We start from the raw sequence: 22,844 nt of genomic DNA on the forward strand, positions 1-22,844 counted from the left end.
GTATTAGTATTCTTCGCAAATTTTCTTACTGTTCGTTACAAATGTTTATCAACAGAAAATAACATGCCTGCACAACTTAACATTTTTACTATCCACTCCACCTCATTGAAAAAATCTTCTAAATTGTGACGAAAAAATCTTCTAAACAGGCATACGCCAAATCGAGTTTTCACCAATATACAGGCCACACTAAGGACTGGGTCGAGTGAATTGACTGTCAAGAATGGTGGGCTGCCTCGCTGACGCTCGGCAGAAAAATGTGTAGCAGGGGCGGATGCAATGGTCAAAATATTTAGATATTAAAATCTTCTAGTTTGCATTTTAATGAAATAAATAGCGAAAAATATTTTAAAATTAATTAAAACAGACATTTGACGGTGATATATTGTTTAGTTAAATTATAGATTTGGCAGTTTTAAGCTACAAATTTGTTATAGAAATAACATTTGTGTTCTTTGATAATTTTGTCATAGCGAAAGAAAAGCCGATCAAATATAACGAAATTTTGGCGTGAATACGTAATTAGTAAACACGTCACAGTAGATGGAAGATGCATCGCTACGTCACAGTAGATTTGATATGCATCGGTCGATCCATCGGTCCCGAGTCCTTTTCCGCGTGGAATCTACTGTGACATCAGCAAAACCATTGTTTTAGGGTCACACGATAAGGTATATTTTGACGCTGAGCGATGCATTTTCCATGATTTTGTGATTGTGGGCACATGGCACCGATGCATTGCATTTGAGCTTTGAACTGTAATGTTTTTTTATTTGATCACTTGATATAACTCGGATCATCAATCGAAGCCATGGCTGTTAAGAATATCAAACATGATTTGTGTACTCTGCCTCGAGAAAAGAAATCTTTGGATATTGATGGAGTGCGTTGAAGTTATGAAACGAAATCTACTACTTTTATTTAAAAATCCTTTCCTTGGAATCCCTTTCAAAGGGGAAAATGGGAGAGATATATCAAGCAAAATGTTTCTAAGCACTTGACAGTTCATTGGCAAAGTGAAGAACTAAGAGTTTTAAAGTAAATAAATTTACTTTGTGCTTACATGTTCAAATGTAAACATAGTACTCATTTCAGACTAAGAGTGTAGTCGTTTAGATAACGATGAAAAAACGTCAAAACATATACGTGATGTTGTATTACTTATACAGCACCTATTATAATTATTGTTATATTCGTATGTAATATAATAAAAACTATAATATGAAAAGGGGTGGCTATTATTTTAATTGCATTGCATGTAATACATTGAACATGGCTTTCTTTAAAATTTTATCTTATCTGTCGTTGGAAGAAGACCACCTTTGAACATTGCTTTTATCAATGTTTTTATCTTTTCTACTGTGTGTTGAGACAAAAGACGGCTTAAGTTATTTTTTCTGTATATTTGCATCGTCACTTTTTACAGCAAAAAAATGTTTTGTCATTCTACTACACAAAATAGGTTTGGAAAATGCGATCACTACGGAAAGAAATGGTCAATGTGTTGATAGAAGTAAAAATTTCTACAGCTGACGTCATAAGGTCGGTGGGTGTGTTTTTGTTTTGTTTGGTAATTTTAAAAAGAAAGGAAAGTATGTGTAGATGAAATGGTTTGATAAAACTTACGCTTAACATTTTTCTGTCGCCCTTCTTAAATCACTGGAAATCGCTTCTCCGACAGTAAAAATTCAAAAATTTACTTGGGGAGCATTCCCCAGACCCCGGCGGCTCACGACTTCGGCGCTCGAAATGCATCGGTCAGCTTAGAAGCTGGATCCACTCCTGCGTGAAAATATTGTTTAAATACAAAAAATGTACAAGTGGGCTAATTTTTCAAATTGCTGACGACAACCTTACAAGGAAACTTTTGTTTCTTATTAATAAAAAACATTGATGGTTTTTTAAATTTGATAGGCATAGTTGCTTCGACATAAATACACCACAAGAAGACTTATATTCAGGTAAACTTACAGTGATTTTAGATAGTTCTTATGTAACACACCAAAAGAGAGGTAGAAGTTATTTATTGCATTGCTGTTTGGCTGTTTGCAAATAAAAGAAACAGATACGCAGAGCGTACAAGTGGAGTGCATGAATTAACGCTCTTGCAAATAAATACATTATAAGCTTCAACAATTCCAGGCTTATGTGACCAGCAAGATACTCGTACATAAACTACTATTAAAACGACGACCGGTATACAGATAAATCTTTATTTCAATGCAATGCGTCGAACGTACGGTTCTCGTAATTTGGCCACTAAATATAAACATCCATGTACAAAAATACACCACTATACATGAATTGTGCTCAATCTCAAAAGACCCCAAGAACCATGCTTTTATACGGGTCCCTTTTTGTTTTTCATAATAATTAGCATAATAATTAGCATAACCTAAGCTCTATGCATCTCGATCCTACATACATTATGATAAATTAATTTGAATATAAAAAAGCTAACAAAACCAAAGCAGTCAGGCAGAGGTGAATGTATGAATAATCATCCCCCCCCTTCCCACAATCATTGTTGTAGTTTAACCCCTGAAAGGATGTAATTGATGATGATAGTCTGTATAAAAAGGTGGCAATTGTTTTCAATGTTACAATTTAAAGTTTAATGTTCAACAGATAAGAAGTGCCACACTTATTGATGGCTAAAGTATACAAAGTTATAATTAGATTTTATACTACATCCTGTTGTTGTGTTGGTGAAAGTCGAGCGTAGAATTAGCACGAAATCTGCGAAACATCAAACAAAACGTTGACTTCGTTTTTTAGAACTATTCCATTCCAATGTTGTGTTGTCTTTATACTGTCTTTTGTGCACCATTTTTGGTTTAATTTTGTGTTGAACATCAGTTTTTTATTCGGGATTAAGGATTTATAACGATTTTTCTCTTCTAAATATCCTTCGATAAAACAAGTCGTTCATTTCCTAAAGCACTTGACAAAGACAGATATCGATGCACACACTTATATTCGACAAGGAAAAAACTATAAAAAGAACAGTGCTCTTTCAAATAAATTAAACTTGTGCACAACTACCTATTTTTCGAAACCATAACCATCGATTTTGGCTTATTCATTTTACTAACAAACAAAGACACGCATAAGATCATCAACTTAGGAAAATCTTTACTGTAATATAATCAATATAAATTACAGCTGCATGAACAACATCGAACAAATGATAAACAATTACAGCAAACGAATATTCTAAAAACTCACCAATAGTGAAAACAACACCACCAACATAAAACAATGACAAAAAACTGCAACTGCCAATTTACTTAACACATAACAATCTTAAGCAAATCTAGATAGATTGATAAATATATAGATAGATAACTTTATTTACCCACGCTGGCATCGTCAGAAAAAGCTGGTTTCCACGATAAGCGCGTAAAATATAATATACAGAAATTGTAGTGTACCTATGAGTGCAATACGTAACTGATATATACGTTGATATATATACTAAATAAGACTATATAATTGACATGAAATTCTAGAAAATAAGATATTTAAAAACATAAAACGATATTTGCAATCGACGAGTAGCGATCTTTTTCAAAAGAGAAACCCGTTTTACACTTTCTCAAGTTACTGGTGAAAGTGTTTCACAGGGCAGCTCCATCAAGCAAAAAACTTTTTTTCTATTATTAGTACGTGGTCTAGGCAAATGATCAAGTTGTGGTTTCCCACGAAGATTATAGTTGACAAGTTCATTTTTTAAAGTAAATAAGCCTTGGATGCAATTTAGCCCCGTGTTATTTTAGCATTTTGAACATCATTTTTGCTTTGCTTCTAAACCACTGTTCTTATAAAGGTTCCCAATCTAAGGCATTTAAGGCATTTTCTTGACTACATTGATTAGGTAAATTTGCTATTAAACGTGCTGCTCTATTTAAAAGTTTTTCTAAACGTTCAGTATTTCCCAAACACTCCAAACTTCCCAACAATAAATGAAATAAGGATGTAAAAATGCATTGTATGAACGTTTGAGGGTATTTTGATTACCAAATTGTTTTATTTGTTTTAAAGCATACAGAATAGATGAAACTTTTTTTTCAGATAATTTCTGTATTCATTTTCCATGATAAATCTTCCACTATACAGTAACACCCAAAGCCCTATATTGGGAAACTTTTTTGATTGTTTTGTTGTCAATATAGTAATTTTTATTTGAAAATTAAGGATTTTACTAAGTATGTGTTTAGATCAAACTATAATAAAGTCTGTTTTTTGCCACATTTACGCAGAGTTTATTAGCTACTAGTCATTCTCTTAAATTTACCAAAGTATAAATTTAAGTTGCAAAATTTTAGCTTCATAGGCACTTTAATAATATTTGATTAACAAATAAGCATGACTTTTGACACCATAAAGGACAATTTTTGAATAGAATTTCATGATATACTGTGTCAAAAAACTTCTTTAGGTCAATTAAAACTTCTAAATTTAACAGTTTTCTGTCCACGTTAACATACCATTCATTGGTACGATCTAAGAGGGCTGTAGTTGTGGAATGATTTCTACAAAATCCAAATTGTTGTTCTGAGAACAGGCCATTTGCTGAGAAATATGAACATAGCTGATTGTAAATTTTGCGTTCCATCACTTTGCTTATAGCAGGCAGAAGAACTGCGATGGGACGGTAATTGTCTGGTATGTTTCTTTTGCCTCTCTCAAACGATGGAATTATTTTAGCAGTCTTCCAATCATTCGGAAAACTACAAAGTGTAATGGCTTGATTAGATATATATGTCAACGAGCTGGCAATTATCGGTGCTGCTATTTTAACAATTCTTTTGGATCTTTTGTCTATACCTGCAGCTTTAAATGCTGATAAGTTGGACAGTAAGTAATGGACATAGTTTATAGTAACTGGTTCGAATGAAGAAAATTCGGATTTAGTTTCACTTAGATAATGTTTGAAGCAACTACCACCAGAATCAATCTCCTCGGCAAGGTTAGGTCCGATATTTGAGAAATATTGATTCATGGGTTGGTTTACTTATTCTAGTTGGCTTATTGATTTTCCAAGTAAATCATTTAAAGACATCAATCTGTGTTGGACCATCTTTTAGAGAAGAAATTCTCTTATAATAACAATAATTTGTTTTTTTCCTTTTAAATTCAGTGTTTGTAGAATTTTGGCTTTGTATAGTCCTCCGAGTCATCTTCAAGTTTAGATAGTTATGCCTTTATTTTTAATCTGCTTCTTTTCTTAATTAATTGCTTTAATTCATTACTTGTCCATGGGACGTTTTTGACCTAACTTTTTATGTTGAATAGGAGCATGCTTATGAACAGCTTCCAGAAACAAATGTTTCCAAATCTCCAACAGACTGTCAGAATCTCTTTTATAGAAGTAAATATCATTCCATGTTTGTTGTGATAGGCCTTGAAAAACTTTATTCTCATTAAAATTCTTCATATTTCTTGTTTCAAAAATTGTTTTTGTTTTCTTTTTGGAAAAATTAATCTTTCTTATTGCGTAAATAAGGCTGTGAACGCTCTTTCCTGTGTGAATAACACCATTACTTGAGATTTTATTTGGTTGATTTGTTATTAAAGGATCAATTAGTGTAGAGCATGACCTGGTTATCTTAATTGGCTCATTTATTAGTTGAAATAACTGGTAAATTTCAAGCATTGATGTTAGTTTCTTTGTTTGGTGATCAAAATTTGACTTAGAAAGGTCATACTTTAAGTCTCCCAGAAAATAAAATTTTTTTTTTTATTGTCAATTTTTCAATGTTTTTATTGTCAATGTTGGGAGTCTTTTGCATCAGCAAAATCAGGTGCGCTGTCTACTCCATCGTTTGATGCTGTGTCCTCAGAATAACCAACGCAAACTAGTATCACTTATGTTGTAACTGCCATGTCAGTTGCATCAATGGTTCCCATATCGGCTGCGATTACCCCCTCTCATGCAGGGCTTGAGGATAGTGGGCTTAATCAAGCGTTTGTCCTGGGTACTGGCCGGCCTCCGATTCCTTTGAAAATAATTGGACAAAAAATCCTCAATGGTAAATTCACTGAGATATGTGACCTGTTGCCAGATAATCTGCAACCAATTGCAGTGGATCGCCCTTTGTTCACTATCGAAGGTGGAGCATTAATTCCTTCAAGTGCACATGCTTGGAGAAAGAAGTAAAAAATAATTGACAGTATTGTCATGGGGTTACGTGGTGCTTATAACCGCATGCCACCCAAATTGCGCGCGAGACTTGCTGGCCTACATGGCTTTAATTATTCGCATTGCCAAGCAATTTCCTGGATGGTCCTGGCATAAATATGATCACGCATTTTGTTTTGAGACGGCCGTCGCAGGTTTAAGCAACTGGAGCAAATAAACTCCGACCTTTACCATAATCTTATTGCAGCTTCTGGGCAAGCAATTTTACGTGCGTGCAGGAAGCCTAGGGGTCATCCAGAGGCATCAATCGTTTGTAAATCGTGGAATAACGGTCGTTGTATTTTCACAAAAAATTCCCACAAAAGCGTGGGAGACGTCTAGCCATTAAGCCAAATCGCCGGAGAGCAAGACGCGATTAACCATGTTTGTTTCATAAAGCGAAAAAAAGAAACATAAAAGCAATTCGGGGTCTGCTCAAAACAATTGTAATCACAAAGCCAAATGTCGATGATTTTGCTTTTATTTATAATTTTATTGAAATGAATACACTGCATTATATTTTTGATATCAAAAAATTAGTGTAAAATGATCAGAAAACACGATCCAGCAGAAAAATGCCGTAATGGATGAAACTTGTTTCATACTATTATTTGATGAAGTCCTACAAAATTTTGCTAAATCATAAATACTTTACGACATTGTGGCGTCCTAGACCCAGATCCCTTCGCAAAAATTTGAAGATGTCTTAGAAGAAACGTCCTGTTTGCTAAATCACTCTATTAACTAGATTCCTTTTTCACCTTTGGTCCCGCAAATTCGAAAGTGTGCTGTTCATGGCGTCGTGCAATACATCAAATTGCTGCTGATATAGCAACTTCTATGGGTTCGAATTGAACTCCGTTTGAATGTTAGCCCGACTCCCCCTGCAAAAAAGAGACGAATTTATTTGTCTCCTAAACGCTTTGGAGACCAAAAGATGGTGTAGCGTAAAGTAAATGCAGTCCTTATTTAGGAATCTCAATCATGCCGTTGCTGTTGCACCACATCTGCAGACGTTTGTCCGTCGCTGACTAGGAATTGCTGAATGAACATTCTTGCAAAAACTCACGCTTTATCCCCCAAGCCAGGAATGCAAGCAAGATATAACATGGTGGCGTTTACTGTTGCCAACTTTGGACGGGATATTTGTCTATTTCAAATGATGCGTCTGGTGTTTAGATACGGAGAATAATGTAAGGTGAATGGTTTCAGGGGACCTGGTCATCAGTACAAAGCTGGCATAGCATTGTTTTTAAGGAGCTTTTTCCCAATTGTAGTAGCATGCCATGTTTAGGATAGCCGCTGAACCAAACAGCGAATTCAGTTTTGCTGTGATAATCAGAGCGTTGTGTCCGTCATTACTACAGGAACGCCTAAATAACCACATATTATGCAGTAGGTACGAGAGATATTGCTATGCACAGCGTGGTTTAAATTTTCTGTTACCGCCAATCATGTGCCTTGTAAGGATATTGGAGAGTAGCTGACAATTTATATGGTAGAAAGCTGTATGAAACAGTATCAAGTAATGACATATTTATAATGGAGAATTTTTCAAATGCTGGGTATTTTTCTCATTCAAAACAAAAATTCTGAAATGTTTGCAATCGATTTATGATTTAATCAAACTGATTAGCTTTATCTGTTTTGTGTAAAGGCTCTTAATGAACAAGGGGGAATTTCATTTTGAACTAATCAGCAGTTTGTTTTCTTTTTTAGCAAGTGCCAATCAGAATATTCAAGTTTGCAATTTCTCCGAGGAAAGTCTAAAATTTTTTAAAAAATATAGCTTAAATTCAAAGTCATCGAAGTCATCAGAAATAAACGCAGGTTTTGTAATTTGGTGGAACAACCCTTGTGCCTCCGTCTTAGCTTTAGCCTCCCAGTATCTGCACTCTTTATTTTGTGATATTGTTTCTAGGCAAAAAAAAAGAAGAGATTCATAAATATCTTCGAAGTCATAAAATGCAGTATGGCGTTCTACCCATTGGGTCTCGCAAAGTGGCTTGATCTTCACTTTTGCAACTTTTATCTTTGGACTATCATCTTGAAGATCATTTCTTTGTCTGCAAGTATCTTTGTATAACACTTCTTCTGGAAAATAATGCTCTTCTTCCTCTTCCGATTCAGTAGTATCATCATTGTTAAAAATTCCCTCTTAATGATCCTTTACAATTTCTGATTGATTACTGAAGCCAATTCTTTCATTTAGACCAACGATATTTCTTCTAGCTGACGTTGTCGTTTTGTTGAATACTTAAAGAAAACACCTACTGACTCGACAGCTGACACCATATTAACGATCTCTGTTACCTTGAATGCATCGGATAAAACCAAGTTAAGCTCATTTATTGCACAATGTAAATAAGGAGGATACATCCTGGAAAAGTTTGGCACATCCATTATGGCAACATGACATGGCCCCTGCACCGTCATAGGTTTGTGCACGACACATTTTGGGATCTAGTCTCATGTTTGATAATGTCTGCATGATTTCGTCACATACCTCGCATCCAGTACAAGTCTATCGATAATTTCAATATTAGAAAAGTAACAAATGACAAGTGTTAGATGCTGCAAATTAGAAACGTCTGTTACTTCGTCTGCTTCAATGCCATAGAAACCTTCTTCACACTTTACTTCACTGAAATTCTTATTTCGTATGTACTTTTTGATACACAGCAACAGTTTATTTTGGGCTGTTTTTGACATGTACGTCGAGTTTCGGTATCAAGTTTTTAGATGTTAAGCCAGCTCTCTATATCACCAGCATCAAGGCGTGGATCAATCAATGCCTTAAAATTCCCTTGATTCTCAGCATTAAAATTAGTGTCGTCTCTATGACATTTTAAGCCTGTACCTTGTCGATCACATATTTCTATGCACTTCATTATCGATGTTAAGAAAACCCTGTCCTTTGCAACTTCGTTTCGTAACTTCATGGGACAATCTGCTCTGGATCTTGATGGACGGTGTAGTCTTAATTTGAATAAAGACATCCATCTTTGTCCTGGAATCTTTATGGTATTCAAGGCTGACATGTTTGGAGAACTCTGCTTTGGCATCCTTCCAGTTACGATAGGGAGTAGTGACAAGGTATTTGCTACGTTTTCCGTAGAAAAAGAACAAACCACAAGCAGAAGACTCCATCTTCAATAGCAAAAGTTGTCATAGTTTTCAAACCACTCTCTCACAGTACCTCTGTTTCACACCTTTCATTTCACTACTGTCATTGTACAGCATGTGAGAAAAAATAAATCCTTCTCTGGCACACAGTTCTTGATAGTATGATATATTGTTGAGTTGTTCATTTTTGTTAAAGGAAGTTTTGTAGCAGTTGCTATATCTGCAACTAGTTCCACAGTATCTGAGCTCGTAGTTATACAAATATCCCTCTCAATTGTCTCCAGAGAGTCCAAAGTAGTTTGAGCTGGCTCATCTACATCTTTGACAGCACCGTCATTTCTTTTACACGTTTTTTGTTGGTTATTGATAAGAATACTTCTCTGTTTCCTTTTTTTTTGAATCCTTAACTTCTTTTGCCATGAGCAATAATCAATAACATTATACACAACAGTTTTTTCGACTAAAATTTTATGAGGCTGCAACTTTTAATGAAATTATTCTCCTAATTCTTCTAAGAATAAATATCGTATGCTTCTTATAATGATTTTTGATTTGTAAAAATTTATTTTATTTTGATTTAAGAATGGTATGAAAAATAGATTTATTTGCTGAGTAATCACCCACGCATGTTTACAACTCGAACGCACTCTTCTTTACCACTTCCTCGTATGCTTCCATTCACAGAAGTACTACATCTCACATCAATATTCTTAAACAACAAAATTACTTAATTTAGCAATTAAAACTGGCACTGTTAGATAAAAACTGCACGTTTTCGTTGAGTTTATTATTTTCTCAGACGTAAACTGGCTTGTCATTTTTTATTTATTATTCAATTTGGTGGGGTGTTTTCCAGCAAAAGGGAGGCTGCAACCCTTTTGCTCCCCTTTAATCCGCCTCCACATAACAACACTTGTCTCATAAAATAGTGATCGACAATTTGATGACGATTGATGTACCGATTCCATCCCAGATTTAAATGATAACTTCATTCTTTAGGTGAAAACTTCAACTACCAAATTGGATGTTGTAGTAGTTTTTTACAGGGTGCTGATTTTATGCTCTTAGGATCTCTATCATTAAAGAACTAATATTTGCAAACGAGACTGTACCCAGACTATGGGTGTTGACCCTGCGATAATAGGGGGGACCATATACATATATTCTGTTATGCCAGGCTTATATCTTTTGAAAGTGAACATGTTTTGAAAAGAAATTAGCCAAGCATAGCAGAATATATGAATATGCCCCCCCAAGTAAAACAGTAATTCGTCAATAATAATTATTTTTGGCACAATACTGTAAAACTGGCACTTCCAAATTACCTTAATTGTTTTAGGGTAAAGTGTAATCAGTGGCATAAACAGATCGCAAGTTTTGGTCTTGCTATGAGAATTGTAAATCCTTAGAATTATTCATTTCATTATAAATCTGCTGTTTTTGCAGTGAGTGAACATAGAAAATTTAAATAGCAGGACCAAATTTGCGGGCTCGCTACGTCACTGGTTGCAATGCGTCTGAGAAGTAGTTGTACTTTACTTGGATCAAACTGAAAGCAATGATAACATGCAACCAATATTATCTGTATTAAAAAAAGCTCGCAAAAGGACAACAAAACTATTCTACCAGTGAAAAAGAAAGCAGGTTGTTGCGCAACTTTTAGCTTAATACGCTTTTCTTTATTTTTGGACGACACTTTGAAAGACAATGAGTATATATAAAGTAGCTATTTATCCGCAAACAGGACGACAATTAACAACAGATAGGATAAGCACATGAATCAGTAAAGTTTTAATGTGATATTTGTTGTATTAAAGGAAAGAAAAATGTTGAAACATATATCAGTTTACGCCAAATTGAAGCAGTTAGTGATGGCCGCTTGACGTGATAAAAACAGCAAGATTTACGTAGCTACAATTATTAAAGCAATTTACAGTTGAGATTCTGACACATATAAAAACTAGCAATTGTACATGATAAGGATTTGGGTTTTGAAGATAAATAGCAGCCACAGTTATTCGCAGTAAAGGAATATACTAAAACTAAAAAGGCACGGGTTATGCTATTTGCCAGTTTGAATCCATGATTTTTCAGGATGTTACAAGCATAATGCGTAACATAAGTACCCCTCTATCCTATTTTCTTTAAAATGGGAAAACGTATAGGAGCAAGGTGGAAACAGTGTTCATTATATATTGGAATATCCTAAAAATAGTCATGGTAACATAACTAGCAATTATAAGAACTGTTAAAAAATAGCCAAGGGTGAGTAACTCTGCGCAACAGGATATCAAAAACGACTGAAAAGAAAATCCTTCGAAGCTGTATCTCCACCATAGCTCACCAGATCTAGTAAATAGAAATCAAAAAGTTAACGTTAATGGTATGTTTGTAAATGAAATGTTTACTTAGCTACAGATATGAAAAACATGTAAAACGTCTTTTTACCCCCAGTCAGATGGAGAAAACAGTGTTGGCAAATCATATGAACTGTTCTTATACCAAAATTTCACATTTTAAACTTACGGTGTCATATAAAAAATTTTCTAAGACCGCTAATTGCCATAAAACCAAGTTGAACCTTTTCCAGTAAAATGAAGCTTCCTCCATATTTTTCTCAATTTACTAAGTCTAAAAATGAGATAATACAAAGCTTTGGAATCAGCAATTATTTTCAAGAAGGTGTCAACTGTAGGTAATATGAAAACTTGAGTTAAAAAAGGAGGAGAAAGACAGAGCTAACCTGAATGTTAAGGGATGGTTTCTGCTTCGAAATCATAAGGCCTAATGAAAGCATTTGCTTTACTGCATCCTTTGTGGGTCATATGGTCCGTAAACTCCACACAAGAAACTCTGGACACCTTGGTCTCACTGCCCTTACAGGTAGAAAAAATTCTTGCCTTTACCATTAGGTATTTTCTATCACCTCAAAAACACTGGCACACTGCGTCTATAGAACATTTCGAAATACTTTCATCATTTTCTTTCCTAAACGAACTACTCGTTCGTGAAAGCCTACTAATTTCCGAACACAAACCTTTCCGTAACATCAAAGGTGGCACCATCTTTCTCCCCTTTTTTTATTCAACTTTTCCTATTACCTGCAATTTAATACGATGTAAATAGTTGATATTCATTCACTCATATGAGCTCACCTGCACATTTTCTCTGAGAATGTCTTTTGATAGTGTTACATGATAATCCATAATCATTTAAATTGTAGTTATTATTTTCATATACTTAAATATATTATTAGTTAACTAGTTAGTGATCTTTGTAAAATGCCTTACTCATACATGAGAGATGCTGCCCGTCGAATTGACGATGGCTGTCTGCAAAAGTTCATTTAGTTCACTGACTTCCACAAGCGCGCTCGTGATTTAACATGCCAATGCAGCTTGCGCAGGTCCTGTTGCAGTGTTAGCAACAAAATTCTCCCGAGTCTGCGACAGTGGAGGCGTTCCTGGTAGCGTGACGTCTTGAACGTTTAACGGCTGTGGAACTCATACATGCATGTGTATGATAACCACAATAACAGGAAAAGCTTACGTATAGGACGTGGTAAACCTACTGACCACAGATAACGTACAGGACGTTATAAATCAACTGACCACAGTTTAATCCTACGTCATTGTACAATCACTTATAAGTCGAGAATCGAAAGCTGTAGTTATGTTGGTGCTTAGTAGAACTCCATATCAGAAGAAAGTCTCATGTAAAAGAAAACGAACTATTTACGAAAACAACCAAAGAATCCAGATATATATCCAATCCATCAACGAAAGAGTCACTGAAAGCAGTTGTCTTAGAAAAGTTTGAACATTTACACTTTTAAATTATAACGTTTATATCAAAATTATTAGTATATTAAATAAATATCTTAAGAATTTACAACAACTTCTCCACAAAGTTTTACTCCTTTTGTTACAAGCAATTGAGCCAAAGCGGCCATTTTATTATTACTCGGGACGTTCGTAACAATAGACGATAGCTAATAACATTTTGTAATATATATATATATAATTTCTTTATAGCTGTTTTACGCGTTATATGCTAGGCTTTCATTACTCCATTTTGATTCATCGATAACAATTCTTGCTTGATTCATCGATAACAACTATACTCACATGGTAACTATATATATGGACGTCACTAAGCTGTGTCGTTAAGTGATGAGCAGCTATAAAAGAGCATGTTTTTCTGGAATAATGGTCCATTGCAATATGGAGTATGACGAGCAATAAAGATAGAACAATACTTAAATGACTGGCAATAAATTAACAGCTCAGGGCAACATGCATTTTACGCCCAAAGCAGAGCCGAATACCAGTATATAAAAATCACAAGGAAATATTTGAGGATGATTTGAAATACTTATGAAATATTTTACATCCTGTTCACTACAGTAAAAAGATTTTGTTCTGTTTAGTCGTGATCCCTTGTACGAACAACTAACTTTACTTTTATTAGTTTTTCACAATATTTGTTACAACGGCGGGTCTAGGATTTTTCTAACATTAGTCATGGAACGCCCAAGGCGATTCGCACCTGAGGGGGTCCGAGGCATTCTCTCCTGGGAAATTTTGAATTTCAAAGCCTTGGAAATTCAATTTTAGCGTTTTAAAGCGATACAAAATGTCTTTTTGTGGGCATCGTTTTTGCGTAAAAACAACACATTTTGCTTACGTTTTTTTTTCAAAATATCTATGAAGTGAAAATTACTTGAATAATTTGCCAAGTGTTATAGCTTATTAGCATGCCTATAAACATAAAATTTACTATACAATAATGCTACTCAAAATAGAAATAGTCTTTAAAAATTTCTACCAAGTTGTCAGGCATAGACTACCCTAGAGACCACCCGTCACACCTCTATGTAATGAGTTAAGTTAGAAATTTGGTACTACAAGGGACAGTTCATAGACGTAGAAAAGCTCAGACTTCAAACCATGCAAGTTTACAGTTACCCTTTACCCATCTCCACATACAGTGCCAGCACATTAACCATATATGACAGCATAGATGGTTAACCAGCACATTAACCACATACAGTGCTAGCATATTCACCATTTGAAAAAAACTCAAAATTTTTTTCTGCCAAAGATTAAGCAAAAATTATCAGAGTGAAAATTTGCAATTAAGGACAGCTTAATGCCGTTAATGTTTATTAGGCATTTCACAAGAATATTATCTTTTATAAGTATATGCATGGTGTGCTGTATAGCAATTACCAGTAGAATTGTATTTGCCAATATAAACAGAATGAAACCAACATGCCTTTAATCACATAATTACATAAATGTTAAAATTGGTTCAGGTGTCATGCTTACTGTTCATGATAAATATCTTTTCATATAATCAAAATTAGTTTAAATGTAAATCTGAAATAACTTGGTGTAGAAATTACAATGATCTTCAGAAAAGTTACCTAGCGATCATTAAAAATACTTTGCTGTTTTGCCAAATTTTAAGGTTTAACTGCATATCTAGGAATACATTTTTACTTTATAGAAATGCTTTTCATACATCAATGCCCCTTAGAAATTTTTGGCAAACAATCTGATGTGAGCCGTAGATAACAAAACCTTGACATTTCTACATGAGGTGCTCAGTTAGAAAAGGGGACAATATGTGACATCGCACAACATTTCATAATTGTGAAATTCTCAGGTTTAATACCATTTGAATAAAAATGTCAAAATAAAAAGCTTCGTGGATCAGAAAGACTCATAATCACAGGTTATAGAAAACAGCTTCTCATCTAATCAATATTAGTTATTTCAAATCTTAAAGTGTTAATGAAACGAAATTTCATGGTTTCATATTTTCATATAATTGCATAGTGTAAACCTTGAAAATTGTCCAGTAAAAGTTTTAACGGATAAAAACGATTCGTTAGGATAGAAAATCTCATCTAAAAATGCCACTGTCACACTAAAATTGTCAGCCATTTTGTTCGCGGCCAAAGGGGTTTGTGACGTCGATGGTTGTTTATATGTATATTCGGTGTAGTAAATTCTACTATTTAAATGTAGTGTGGCACGACAACAAAAGTGCTTTAGCTTGCCAAATACAAATGTATTTATAATAATATTTGCCAGATTTTATCAGGTATAAATTGAAATGTTATTAATCGCAGCAAACTTTGATTTATGGTAGAAGTACTTAAGTAGTCAAAGAGATATCTAGTTATGGTCCTTATTATTTACATTTTAAATTATTGGTGTTCCTCCCACCTGCGTAAGCTTTTTCTTAAATCTTTAGTTACAGAGGTTTCTTGTTTGTACATACATTAATACAGAATGCAGACATAAAGAAACCTTAAAAGACCAACAACTATAGCTGAGTTGGTTTATCTTTGAATGCCTTTTCTTGCACATGAGACATTACTGTCATGGACTTTGCCTTTGTCTGGTTTTGGACTGTTTGCTCTAAGGAAATGGCTTGACTTGGTTTTCTTATTTTAATAGATGATTGTTCATTTTCAACAATTAATTTATCTGAAATGTCTTTCAAACCATCACTTAGTGCTTATTTCAAAAGTATAATATTGTAGTGATTATTACATGAAGTACACCCACCTTAGTAACCGCGTCTAGTTTAAGATAATTACCTCTAAAAAGACATTTTGTAGATTATAATTTAGTGTTGAGTAAAGCCTTATTTCGAAACGTTGTTCTTTGGTGTTTACTTGAATTCAAACTTCTACTTCAATTCACTCAACACTCCCCTTATACCTATGGATAAAGTGTTGAGACCTGAACGGTTTGATGTTATTCCGAACGCGCAAGGCGCTGCAAAACGTTGGACGCACTGGCTCGCGACATTTGAGAACTTCATCGATGCAATACCGTCTACACATTCTGGTGAATTATGTCACCTCGGATGTTTATCAACTGTTCTGTGATACTGAAACCTACGATGAAGCCATCACCACGCTGAAAACCTTATATGTCAAGCCTCCGAACGAGATTTTTGCTCGGCATAAATTAGCAACACGGAAACAACAAGCAGGCAAAACCCTTGACGAATACCTACAAGAACTGAAACACCTAAGTAAAGACTGCAATTTTCGTCAAGCCTCTGCTGCTCAATATCGGGATGAAGCAATTTGGGATGCTTTCATTAGTGGTCTATTTTCGGGAAGCATTCGACAACGTTTACTGGAGAATAAACAGTTGGATTTACAAACGGCATTTGATCAAGCTCGAGCTTGAGATTTGGCACAAAAACCATCGGAGACATACAATTCGAATCCCTTCACAAGCGCTGCTGTTACGGCATCTAACGGACATGACGAAAATAATGAAGAAGGACTAAGCGAGAGGTATTTAGCCTCCACTTCACATTCGGCTAAGTGCTTCTTGTGGTAATAAGCAACACCCCCGGTCATTATGCCCTGCGAAAGAAGCTATTTGTAATAAATGTAAAAAAAGAGGGCACTACCAAAGAGTTTGCCGTTCTTCAGCAGTAGCCTCCAATGTAACGCAATCAGCTTACATAACTCTAGCTGCAATGGGGGAGTCATTGCTAAGTTCATGTATTGACATTCGTTTAAAAGAAAGAACTGTTACTGCTCTGGTAGATTCAGGAAGTACTCATTGCTTCATACATCCTGATTTGGTTGAGCAACTTTCATTGACAGTTCATCAGACCAAAGAAAAAGTTACGATGGCTACATGTAATTATTACACAAAAATACAAGGATATTGTCTTAGTGATATAACGTTAAAAGGCCGGTTGTATTCTCAGGTTAAGCTATATATTCTGCCCAATCTGTGTACTCATGTTATTCTAGGGCAAACTTGGCAAGCCCTGCACGAAAGTGTCACTATCCAGTACGGTGGTTCTGCCCCTCCTTTGAAACTTTGCAGTTTAACAGCTTTGAACCTAGACCCCCCACTTTTGTTCCAACATTTAACAGAGGGTTGTAAACCGATAGCTATTAAATCAAGGAAATATAGCCGAGAAGACAAAGAATTTATTACAACTGAAGTACAAAGGCTTCTAGATGAAGGTATAATTGAACCGAGTGAATCACCGTGGAGAGCACAAGTGGTCGTAACTAGAAACGATCGACAAAAAAAAAGATTAGTGATTGACTACTCGCAAACTATAAATAGATTCACACACCTGAATGCTTATCCTTTGCCTAGAATAGATGATATCGTCTCTAAAATCGCTCAGTACAAAGTTTTCAGCACCGTTAATTTGAAAAGTGCGTATCACCAAGTCCCAATTCAAAAAGAAGAAAAGAAATATACTGCTTTCGAAGCTAACCAGCGTTTGTACCAATTCCGTCGAGTACCATTTGGAGTAACGAATGGAGCAGCAGCTTTCCAAAGAATGATGGACAACTTTATCGCTAAAGAATGTCTAGAAGACATGTTTGTGTATCTTGACAACATCACGATTTGTGGCCGGGACCAAGCCCAGCATGACATAAATCTCGAAAAGCTCCTTCAAGCAGCTATAAAGCGAAATTTGACGTTTAATCAAGACAAATGCTCCTTCTCAACAACCAGTATTTGTATCCTCGGTAGTATAATCGCTAATGGAGAAATAAAGCCGGACCCGGCACGATTGAGACCTCTGCGAGAGTGACCTGTCCCCCGTGATTTAAAAGAACAGAAGCGGATTGTGGGTCTCTTTTCCTACTATTCTCAATGGATCAAAGACTTTGCAGCAGAAGTATGACCGCTGACACAGAATACTGTATTTCCAATGGTAGGCGATGCTCTTACTTCGTTTAATCTACTTAAGTCCGATGTCGAAAAATCTGTGGTCCAAGCTGTTGACGAAGCACAGCCCTTTCAGGTGGAAACAGACGCTTCCGAGTTTGCTCTTTCAGCCACTCTCAACCAAAACGGTCGCCCAGTTGCGTTCTTTTCGAGGACGTTAAGCGGATCAGAGCTTAAGCACGCTTCAGAGGAGAAAGAAGCAGCGGCTATCGTAGAAGCCGTGAGGAAGTGGAGACACTACCTTACGGGTAAGCATTTTATGTTAATTACTGATCAGAAGTCAGTAGCTTACATGTTTGATACCAAGCAAAAAAAGCAAAATTAAGAACGATAAGATAATGAGATGGAGGATGGAACTATCCACCTATGATTTTGATATAATCTACAGAGCAAGAGAAGAGAATGTACCAGCGGATACATTTTCTAGGATAAGAGCAATGAGCATGACCTCCGATAAGCTGATAGAGCTTCATGAATCCTTGTGTCACCCAGGAATAACGCGGATGGCACATTTTGTAAAAAAACCGTAATCTCCCTTTCTCTATGGATGAAATTAAGCTCATGACACAGTCCTGCAAGATATGCAGGGAAAGTAAGCCTCAATATTACAAAACAGAAAATTTCCATTTAGTAAAAGCGACTCAACCCTTCGAGAGACTTAGTTTGGACTTCAAAGGACCATTGCCGACGACTAATCATAATAAGTTTCTTCTTACTATAATAGATGAATATTCAAGATTTCCTTTTGCTTTCGCTTGTAAAGACGTTAGCGCGGAGTCAATTATAAATTGTCTCTGCGAATTGTTTTCGATTTTCGGTATCCCTGCTTACATACATTCGGATAGAGGTTCTGGCTTTATGAGTGCAAAAGTTAAAGACTTTCTCCTCCAGAAAGGAATCTCGTCAAGCCGAAACACACCATATAACCCAGAAGGGAACGGCCAAGTAGAACGTTTGAACGGCACTCTATGGAAGACTATTTCCCTCGGGATGAAGACGCTAGGACTACCGGCCAGCTGCTGGCAAGAAGTTTTGCATGATGCTCTTCATTCCATGAGATCTCTGTTGTACACCGCTACTAATGTAACACCGCATGAACGCCTCTTTATCCACCAACGAAGATCGACGAGTGGAACTTCCATACCAACGTGGCTATCCGACCTGGACTGGTATTGTTGAAGCGTCAAGTAAAACAATCTAAGTATGACCCATCTGTCGATGAAGTAGAGCTAATCGAAGCAAATCCTCAGTATGCGCATGTAAAATTTCCCGATGGAAGAGAAGATACCGTAGCCACTAAGTTCCTCTCTCCACAAGCTGAGGAAAAAGAGAAGTTATGCGAGAAACCGCTACCACTATCGCCTTATAAAGATAATACTGTAGACGACCCACGTCTATCTCCTTTGGCCACAAAAGACGCTAGGAAACTAAATAATAGTTCGCCAAAGAAGGAAAGAGAAGGGAACTCACTACTAGAGGATCCCGCTCTACCTGACCAGTCGTCTTCACAACAGACACTACCGTTACGCCACTCGCAGAGAGAAAAGAAACAACCCGACCGCCTGACATATACATGACATTGAACTAAAAGAAAAAAAGACAATCGGGCAGGGCCAGTCTTATTTAGATTATTTAATTTAGATTATATAGTTATTTCAAATAGAAGAGGATGATTGTAGTGATTATTATATGAAGTACACCCACCTTAGTAACCGCGTCTAGTTTAAGATAATTACCTATAAAGAGACATTTTGTAGATATTAATTTAGTGTTGAGTAAAGCCTTATTTCGAAAGGTTGTTCTTTGGTGTTTACTTGAATTCAAACTTCTACTTCAAATAGGAAAGCAGTTTATCATGCAGGTCAATACCTTAACACTTTATTTTATTGCATAACTTACACAAGGCGTTTTTGAAAACATTGCACATATTAAAAAAAATTTCCTTTTGAAACTCCATTTTTTGTCCTTCATCTTACATATATTTTGTTGAATAAAAGTTTGTTTCTTGTATCAGTTGTATGATGTATATCAATATTGATGAAACTATCAAACAGGATGTCATGGAATTAAGTTCAATGTTTTAAACAAGGTTGCCTTCTGTAATCAAATAAAATTAGGTGAAACTAGGTTTCGTAAACACTTTACACAATGTGTAGTATAACTGTCCAAAGCTTGAATGATCAATGATCATAAACTGAAAAGCATCACCTACTCGCATAAAGTGACTACATACTCGCTCAAATTGCAAATGATGTCAGTTTTTTAAATACATAAATCATTTCATCAGCATGAATGGTGAGGGTCCATGTTGCTTGATATATATACATTATCCAATGCACATGTTTAATTACACAAGCACAAAATGTGCATTACAGTCAATTAGTGGGTTTTACTGATATTTCTTCAAGTATTTCCTATGTAAAAATTTTTGTTTTTAATGTACATACAATCTTGCCTCCCAATATTTTCTAAGAAGGAGAAAGCTCTAAGCTACAGTTTGATAATTAAAAAAGTAGAAGAAAAAGAATAAAACTCCCAAGCTTTAATAAAAAATAGGCTAATAAATCACAAATGCATAAATAAAAGTTTCATAGCTAAGGCTCATTAACAAATATACCCATATATACACAAATATAACAAATATAGTTTTTATAACTCAGTTTTTTGCAAGGCAGAATTAAGAACAAATAGCTTTTTGTGTAAAGCTGTGAATATAACATGTCACAAGCAGAGAAAAGACAGTTTCTGGATTACATGACTACTAACTAGGATAACACAAAGAAGTGTTTTCTAATAATAAAAAAGTCCATCACACTCATCTTTTACAAATATGTTTGACTTATGGCAGTACAAACACATTTCTTTCAAGCATTTTACTCAGCTGTTATACAGAGAAACGAAAAGACCTTTTTCTTTGCTACCCTCAAATCTCTCAGTTTAAAATTCTGTAAAAGCAAGGCCATTCAAATATTTAAATCCTTGCACATAGATCACAATATGAGTCAATTTGAGGAGAGTTCATTGTTTCATTTCCCAAGTCCATTATATATAATTGGTACATGAAATAAAGCAGTCCTTGCCGAGACTCATATCATTCATCTACATCGTACTGTACTACACAGAAGACAAAGGTCGATTTTCTTGAGAAAAGTCCAAAGTATATGCCACAATCGAATCTGGTTACCACGTCACCGCAAATCGTTTATTAAATTTTCGTTTCGCATCATCAACATCCTTAAAACAATAATTGCCATATTCTAAGATTTTACAAAGCCAAGAAATTTTTCTTGATGTTAAAGTCGTTTTCTAGTTCACTTGCCCGTCATTACAGAGCATAAATTGATTAAACTTTATATCATTAAACGTAAACGACACTCCACGCAATTCCACGTAAGTTAAGTACGCAGTTAATGAGTAGCCCCGACAGGTCCACCAGAGTCACATGTCGGACCGAGAAGTTGGGTTGCCAGAAAAGCACATGTTGCAGTGCCATGGTTGTCATCAAACTATGCGAATGCAAGGCTTAACAACGATAAATTCGTCTACCTTCCTTGCAACCTTTTCGCTCAACAACAACCAATGCTGATGCTCGCTTGCCAAAAGGCGCTGCCTGCATGTTGCATCCGTACACACCTTGTCCATGCGGATCAAGAGCGCGCACGTTGCTGCGTGCATGCAACTGAATCTGACAAACGAATTTCTAACTCCATTCGCTTCTCTTTCGATGGTTTCACGTACATTTTAACTCTCTTTTGAAAGTCCTTTTCATCTTTCCCTCATGGTACTTGTTCGCTATCGGTCTCGTGCCCATATTTAGCTTTAGATGGAGTTTACCACCCATTTTAGGCTGCATTCCCAAACAACCCGACTCTTCGAAAACACCTCGCAAACACAAGGGCTTTGCCACGTACGGGGTTGTCACCCTCTATGACGTGCTGTTCGAAGCAACTTAGGCAGGCCCGACGTGCCGGGAAAGTATTTCTCGAAACTACAATTCGCCATTGCAACACAATGGAGATTTTCAATTTGAGCTATTCCCTCTTCATTCGCCATTACTAGGGGAATTCTTGTTAGTTTCTTTTCCTCCGCTTAATAATATGCTTAAATTCAGCTGGTAATCTTGCCTGATCTGAGGTTAAGATGTATGCACATGCACAATTTGGCTTGTCATCACGAGCGTTGCCATTTCACGTTGCCACAACAAGATTGCAAGTTTAGCTTTTTGCCTTGTTTGCTGCAAGAGGGCTACAAACGTGCTATACTTAGAAGAACGCGACGGCATTAGCATATTACTATCCCCCCCCGAGACACTTCATTCAACTTTCAGTAAGACGTTGCATCCTGGAAGTTAACGTTTATAACCAACACTCAGACAGGCATGCTCCCGTATAACCAGAGCGCAATTTGCGTTCAAAGATTCAATGATTCACTATATTCTGCAATTCACATTACGTATCACGCAGCTGGCTGCGTTCTTCATCGATGCACGAGCCAAGAGATCCACCGTTAAAAGTAGTAAACATTATTGGCAATTCTTTGTAATCACACAACTGTCAAACATCAAGTTAAATAAAAATTACGCGAGAGGCCGGGAAATGGAAAGGGAGGCTTATTTGAGTTTGCACAACACAATTTGATTCCACATTGTTGCTTCCATCCAACCATTTAAGGACGTGGAAGTGTCCACCTCCAACTTAGTTATAAGGTTCACAGAGTTCTTCGATTGTGAAGGTAAATATAAGCAACCTAACCCAAGCGAAATGTTATTGTACGGTGATGATCCTTCCGCAGGT

The 22,844-nt window shown here is 35.9% G+C and overlaps 1 long non-coding RNA gene and 1 other non-coding gene across 2 annotated transcripts in view; one reads left to right on the forward strand and one right to left on the reverse strand.

Moving 5' to 3' along the window:
* Window positions 1–8,300: 8,300 nt before the first annotated feature.
* Window positions 8,301–22,844, forward strand: part of LOC124456102 — a 15,252-nt gene continuing 708 nt past the window's right edge. The window contains exons 1-2 of the long non-coding RNA XR_006952106.1: window positions 8,301–8,313; window positions 21,177–21,182. This is a non-coding gene — a long non-coding RNA (uncharacterized LOC124456102). The remainder of the gene's footprint in view (window positions 8,314–21,176; window positions 21,183–22,844) is intronic.
* LOC124456142 lies at window positions 22,414–22,566 on the reverse strand. The gene has a single exon (XR_006952124.1). It is a non-coding gene; the product is annotated as a 5.8S ribosomal RNA (ribosomal RNA).

The sequence above is a fragment of the Xenia sp. Carnegie-2017 genome, unplaced genomic scaffold (assembly GCF_021976095.1).
Source record: "Xenia sp. Carnegie-2017 unplaced genomic scaffold, XeniaSp_v1 HiC_scaffold_42, whole genome shotgun sequence".
Classification (NCBI taxonomy): domain Eukaryota; kingdom Metazoa; phylum Cnidaria; class Anthozoa; order Malacalcyonacea; family Xeniidae; genus Xenia; species Xenia sp. Carnegie-2017.